The sequence below is a fragment of the Falco biarmicus genome, chromosome 7, assembly GCF_023638135.1.
Source record: "Falco biarmicus isolate bFalBia1 chromosome 7, bFalBia1.pri, whole genome shotgun sequence".
NCBI lineage: Eukaryota > Metazoa > Chordata > Aves > Falconiformes > Falconidae > Falco > Falco biarmicus.
In genome coordinates, this window is record NC_079294.1 from 65,361,148 (window position 1) to 65,368,847 (window position 7,700).

The following is a 7,700-nucleotide window of genomic DNA, read 5'->3' on the forward strand; positions in this document are numbered from 1 at the left end:
TCTAAGGCTTCAGAATAAGTGCATATTGTGAGTGAGGCAGCTTTACATCAGAGAAAGGGTGGCTTTGTTTATCCAGGAATTACTGGGGGGGAATGAAAAAAATAAAAGTTTAATAGTTTACATATATTCTGTACAGCATGGTATAATGCTGTTTATCCATGCTTTCCAGGGCAAGTGAGTGTACCACATAACACACCTCAAGGCACATAACTCCTGAATATCAGTCTTGGTGGTGGTTCTTCCCACCGGTGTCTCACAGATAAGACTGTTGAATATCTCTGACGTAAGAAAGGATATCTTTATTCATCTCAGTGAGGTGCAGGTTATTTACTCCACAGAATATCCTTCCTGCAGCTGTCCAAGTGCTTGCATTGCCTGTTCTTTGAAGGGACACTGGCCACAGGGTGATGCCACCGGCATAGCTCAGCGCCGGCACTGTCATTTAGCTTTTCCTTTCAAACGTGCGACGGTGCTCGAAAGAGGTAAAAATGGGGCTTTGCAACATGACTCATGTTTGACAAGTAGCAAGAGCAAACTCCTTGCTAGACCAAGCTGCAGAGACTTTGAGCAGATGCTTAGTATCCTAGGGAATACCATTATTTTTATAAGCAAACTGTATTTGTGTGAAATCTGTGGTGTGGCTAATTGTCTGTCTAGTGTACTTCACATGCTGGGAAAAAAAGTATTTCATCATAATTTGATCTAAGCTGCAAAGAGTGGTGACAACAACTTGGTTGAAATATTTTCCAAAAAAATCTATAGGTGTGAGGGTTTTTAAATTTCCTGTGACCCTTTTTTTTGACTTACCTCATAGAGCAGTACATCATGAGTGATGTTCGGTGGGGATCATTGATTGTCTGAGAGAGGCGGGCAGTTCCTCGGCATACAGATGTAGCATTTAAACATGGATTTAAGCAAGTTGGATTATTTTATTTCAGGTTCACACGACTTCTTTTCTCCTTAACACTTACATGCTGTGACAGAAACACCATCTTCCTTTGACAGGGAACGGTCCCCTGTGGTTTGTCTTTATTTAACAGTTTAAACTTGAATAAAGTTAACTTTTTAGTTTTAGGAGACCTTCAAAGTTTCTTGTCTAGGCATTGGAGTCTCTGAAGCATCGAAGTCTGCAAAAGCAGATATTTTAGCCATGCCCTAGGTTTATATGTAACTTAAAAAAAAAAAAAAAAAGAAAAAAAAAAGAAAGAAAGAAAAAGAAAAACTATAAAAGATTAGTCATAAAAATGGTCTAATTGGCCAGAAGTCTCTTTGGTGGCAGGGTGTTTTATTAACTGGAAGAGACATCACAGATAGTATGCTGAGGTAAATCTGACTCAACTTCTGCTAATGTTTTCTAGGAATGGAATAGCAGGCTGTAAGGGAACAATTTTGCTGGATTTTTCTTCACAGAAAGAGGGTTGATTTTTTTGCTTCCCCCTTACCTCCCTCCCTGAAATCTTTTGTGAATTAATTTTCTATTTCCTGTGATCAGGGTTTTTCTCATACCTCATTCATTCCAAACATTGCATTGAAAAATGTCAAAGATTAGGACAAAGGACAAAAGAACTATGCACCTCCCATCTGGGCAGCATAAGTAATGACAGGGTCAAGATTGAAGTCCATGAATCCCTCCATTACCTCACTCTCCCACTTTCTATTTCATTTTTAAGGATGCCCTGAAATGCGAAGACTTCTTTTAATGCCTTATGAGAGTTACTGTGAGAAAGGTGATCAAAAGGACTCTGCTGGCTTGGGTGCCCTTTATCTCCGAGGAAGGTGATGCACAGCATCTGGAGATGATGGAACGCATGATTAACATTACCACAGAGAATGATTAATATCTTCTTAAAGCACCTACTTCCAGATTATCCATCATTTCATTAGAGTGAAAAAAAAGTTCTTTTTGAAAGGGGGCTGTGCCCCTGAACCATGAATAACTAACCCACCTCTTGACATGTTTACTAATTGAGTAGCAGAATATGCTTAATATTGTGTTGAACAAATAGTGGTGCCCCCTCTTTATGCAGAAATAAAAAGGCAGGAAAAGAACAAAGTGAATTTGAGACAGTAGCTTAATAAAACAGTTAAATTATTTTCATTTCATGGAAAGGGTCTTTAAATATATTAACAAGGTTTATTTCACTGTTGTTTTTTTTTTCTTAAAGCACTCTGTATGTCAGACTAGGCTCTTTTTTTTTTTTTTTTTTTTTTTCCTGAAAAGGAATATTACAGTTCTCTGAATTATGTAGTATTTCAAAAATTATATCCTTCTCTAAATTCTCTTGGAAAGTAATGCTGTTCCCATAGTATTGGGGTATGTAAGCTCTGACATCAACTTTCCGTGGTACGGCCAGGGACCAATACTGCAGATGTGGTGAGGAAAAGGCTTTGTGCCCGTGCTGGCTGATCTGGTGCGCGTTGCATGGAGTTCGCCAGGGATCTGTAGCTGGTGGTTCTTGAATCTAATTGAAGAGATGAGCAGGCTGCTGGCAATTTGTAGAAGGAAAAACAACTACTTTTTGTCAGCCAACCTCCTTTTTACAAACACCTGCATTCTTTTTGGCTTTGTTAATGGCACTGAACAGCTCTAAAGTTCAGATCAATATAGTGCTACCTTAGTGCCTTGCTCACATATATAATATCTTCTTATATTAATCCTGTTTCCAGGGAAGTGTGACAGGCAGTGGTGATGCAGAATACTAAACTGGTGATTATTAATCACTGTCTTTCAGATCAATAATCCACTGGAACTTTTCCTTTCCACATTCTATTTTTTTGTCATTTTAAGTTAAACTGAAGTATTTATGTGTATACTGCTGGTGTTGTGTTTGTGTGTTTAATAACATGTGTGTCCCTCCGTTCAGCATCAGACCAGTGTCTGCAGCTTTTGCAGCACCTTCTTGCTGATTGGAGACTGATTGCCCGAGGCATTCATCCCCACCCAAGGCTTTCAGGGGTGACCCTGAGACATTCATTGTGGATGCAAGACGGTAGATAATATGGCATTGCTGGTAATATATTGCTTGCTTGGTATTGTTGCCTGCAAACCAACAAAGGCAGGGATCACTGCCCTAAGAAATAAAGCCATCCGTAGCCCTCTGCCTTTGTTTGATTTCAGGAACATTAGTTACATTATAGTGTGTTCAGATTCTAATGTTGGGAATTTGAGCTCTGGACAGTCTCCCCTGAGTGCTGTGACAACAGAAGCATGAAAGGATGTTTTCTGAGAATTTTAGAGGATTCCTTGAAAACGATACAGTGTGAAAACCCCACTTGACACACTCCTGACTTTTTCAGGAAATTGCAGTTGGCTGCAGGAAAAAAAAATGATGCTTTCTTAGTTTATTTTTTATGTTTCTGAGTTTTCCACCTGCTTTTCTGTGACGTACAGGCTTCTCAGAGGGGCAGGCTAGGAGAGAAGAACAACTCCTTGAGAGCCACCTCTGGCATGACTATTACAAGAGACAATGAACTCGAACATGCTTCTCTCCCTTTTTTCCTCCAAAGATCATGAACTTGAAACTCAGCTGTGCATGCATGAAAGTTCTATAAACATTACTTAAACAGCAGCCAAAAGACCTTTGCCAGCTCTGGCCTACTTCTCCCCTTGTTGGGGCTCAGCACTCCCACTCAGTTGACTACTTGTCCTACTCTTTGCCCTCTCTGCTCTGCTGCAATCGTCCTGGAATTTTCCTCTATGCAACTGCTGTCCAAACCAGCTGCACCCACTACATCTTCAGCAGTGGACCGAGGAGGGTATTAATCATATTTTTGAGGAGGACACTCTGCTATTTATCTCCCTGACACCTCCAGCGTTTGGGAGCCCACTGCTGCACACAGCCCATTGACTAGTAATATTACACATTACCGTGCTCCATTGCCTCTCCCTGCCCTCTTCATTGAGTGGCTGTTCAACAGTGGAGTTGTGTTTGTTCAATCAGACATAATTTATACCTTTTTTGTTCCTTCTGGAGAGCTCTTGCTAATTTTAAGTCTAAGCACTGCGTTTTCCATACAATTCTAGCTCTGATGTCACTGGAACTGAAGATGGTCAAATAGATCCGATTCCAGACTTGTTCAAACTTGTTGGTTTTAAATCACCAGATAGACGATTTAAAAACAAAGTGTCAAGGGAGACCATCTCATACTCACTTTAAAGATCTAGTTTTATTGCATGTCTAAGAATATATACGTCTTCTACCTCTAAAGGGAATACCTGCAACAGCACATTGTACTGTGATCCCCTGGCTATTGTCCAACATGCAAAGTCTGCAAAGGACAAGAGATTAATAATTCAGTTAATTTATAGCAAGAGGGTTTTTTTGCATTCATTTTTTAGAAGAAATTTATAGGAAGAGGAGTGGGTAAGGGAAGAAAGCTATTGTAAGACTAAATGACTAATGATTCATCCTGGAGTTTGTTACTCTTTCAGATTCATCAAACTGTGTAATGAGAGCAGCTAGCTGAAGATCTGCCTAATTTTACACTGTTTAGGCAACGTAAAGAAACAGAAAGTGTTCTGCTCTGAGATCTTTGGGGAAAAGGATTACTCATTACAGGGCATAGGGATTATTTCACATAGGAGGGCCTAAAATAAACTCAAAATTCCTTTGTTAAAAAGAAAGGAAGAAACCCCCATGTTTTAGCTTTTCTTCTTTGAATGAAATTTCTGAGGGATGTAAACTGATGAAATTTCTGGAAGAGTTGAGCCAATTTAGCCCAGTTAAAGATTTAGCTCATCAGGTCCCAGTAAATGGCCCATGGGATGAACAGATCCCTCTGGTGCCAATCACTGTAGTATATAATATTCTGCATTTCATTCTAGCTTCTGTTCTCTCCACTCCACTGGAACTGCTCTTGCCAAGGTCTCTAGTAACCTCTTCAGGGCCAGTTCTCAAGGCCATTATTCCATTCATATGTTCCTTGACATTTTGGCTACATCTGACAGACCTCATTATAATATCTGTCTTGAAATCTTGGTCTAAAGACTCTGTCCTGGAACCTATTCCTCCTGTTAACTCTCTGTTTGCTCCTACAATGACCTTCTTGAGCCTCTTTTTTTCTTTTACCTCTTCAGGGCAGTGTCCCTGAACTCATATTCATCTGTATCCAAATAATTTCCATTGTAATAATAATTTTGGCTTTTATTACCTCTGCTACTATCCTAATGGAGATACCGCTGCACTGGCTTGCCTCAGAGCAGCCAGGCCTAGACATCTGCTCATCTCTTTGACATCTCATCCCAGATGCTTTATCACCAGGCAAAATTAATGTGGTTAAAACACTTTATTGCCATCATAATCTCATATTCAATCATGTAACCTGAATACCACACTAACTGCACCTTCTTTTTCCCGTTGCACTTTCTTGCTACGTCTAGAACGTGCCTATTCTCCCATAACAACTCTCAAGTTCTGGAAATATCCACTTTTCTCCTTGTGTGTCAATCTAAGCTGAGCTGCAATCCCTCCTGAGGTGCAATTTGTGGAAGAATCTAGGTCAGTGGATGAGGTGGGCATGGAGCAGGCCCATGTGGTTGGCATGCAGCCCTGTGGGAGATATGGCATATATGCAATTAAGACAGAATGCTCTGGGAATTGTGCTGCTAGCCTCTAACAAACCTCTACTGAGCATATGCAGATGGTGATTTGCAGAGGATTACAATTTGGCCACGTTTTGTTGAATATTCATGAGGACAGTGAACGATACCTCTCTGTCCCTGCATTGGCCTCTACCACATTTTGAGACAGTCCCCCAACGCACATTAGTGGAGTTTCAGTAAAAGAATTCTAAGCCTTTCAAAACAACTGGTGTGACCATTTGTTCTTCCCAAAGCTTATCCTTAGAAATGGCTGAACTGTTCTGTAGGAGCTTCCCAGTATTTTTCAGCATGAAGCAATAATAAACCCAGCATCTCAAACAGGCATTAAAAAGTTGTAGTTTACTGCAAACCACCTTCAATGTGGACATGCTATCACTCTCACATCTCTTTTCAATACTTCTGCTCTGAATTAGTTCTTACATTTGCAAGTGAGGCAAAAGTAACTGTGTACTTCCTGACATGAAATCTCATCTTTTTTTTTCAGCCTCAGGTGGAAAGCTGAGCGTAATTAGTCAGAAAATTAAGGCTCAAGGAAACATGTTTATTGTAAGACAGACAAAGAAAAATAAATGAGCTTTGCATTGTAACTGAAGTCTGGCATTATGTTTCCTGGTCAACTGTAGGCTTGGAGTCAGATTCCTTGCCTGCTCACTGGAAGCTTTACTATTTACTTTAAGGGCAGAAACCTTCATCTTTCTGCACCTCTGTACCCTTGATGAGGTTCATACTGACTTCACAGGTATCAGCCTCTCTTGATTAGTGTTCACAAAGCCAAGAGAGATGATTTCATAGGACTGCAAACGTTTTTAATACCTAACTTCAAAGTTGGCCCTGCTTTGAGCCAGGGGTTGGACCAGACGACCCTCCAGCATCCCTTGTAACCTAAATTAGTCTATAATTCTGTGATCAGTGCTCTAAGTGGAAGCGACTCTGATGAAAACACTCATGAGATCCTAAAGGTTAAGAATGGGTATGATCCTTGTCTATCACACAGCAAAATAAAACAAGTTGATCTAAACTGTTTGGGGCCACTCAGTTACCCTTCTCCGTGAGGGGAAGTAAGGCTTTATAGTTTCAGCTCAGTCACTGAGGATCCTCTGATCCCATCTTAGACACTACCAGCAGACTAGGCTAAATAAGACACCGTTATTTGGACTACAGTTACCACAGTCTGCCCTAAACAGAAGAAAATGAGCAGTTATCATTATTCCCAGGTCTGCCATGCATGAGTTCCTACTGGTTTTGTGCAGAAATAACTAGAAGAAGGAACTGTTTCTACACTGCAGATATTTTGTAATAGTTTCATAACACTTGATGACATAAGAGACAAGTCCACAGCTTGAAAATTTCCACTCTACTTGGCCTCTGATAAAAAAATAAGGAAAAAAAAATAATCTCAACCCCCAAACCAAAACCTGAAAACAAATCTGAAGGCAAAGAAAGCTTTCCCATAGCTAAAGATATCACCGACGGATAACATGAAAGGTTTGCAGCTGGGCTGGGTGGGTTAGCTGTTCTTCTTTCAGAAGCAAAAGACAAGACAAGGAGGCTCTCTACATTCAGATGAACAAATCTCTTGACCTCTAGGCCTATGCCAGCCTATATGAAATTCAGATCTCAGGACTAGAGTAAGAGCTGATTGAGCAGAAGATGGGGCTTGTCTATTACATCCTCACTTTTTAATTAGATCTTCTAGCACATGTCCTTTGATCCTGAGCTGTACGTGACAATAAACGTATTGACAATGGGAATTACATCAGGAATAAGTTTGGGCCACTGTCTTTTCCAGCTGAGTGAAGCTGTGTAGGAATTCCTCTGCACAAAAAAGTTAGTCTGGCATGACCTGAAGAGGTCTTAAATGGAGATAGTTAAGCTGAATAAAAGGCTGTATAGATAATTTTGCTTTGGCATAATGGCAACTTACTCAAAGTTCATTAAATCCATTTCTAATTAACTTTAATTCAAATTAAGCCACTAGTACACTGCAGTAAACATGTCCACGTAGCTTTGTGAACCAGTCAAACTCGCGCTTTAGTTTCTCACCTTAAGGTATGTGGATACAGCTTTCTAGCTAGCTGAGCCAAGTGCTAGGCTAGAG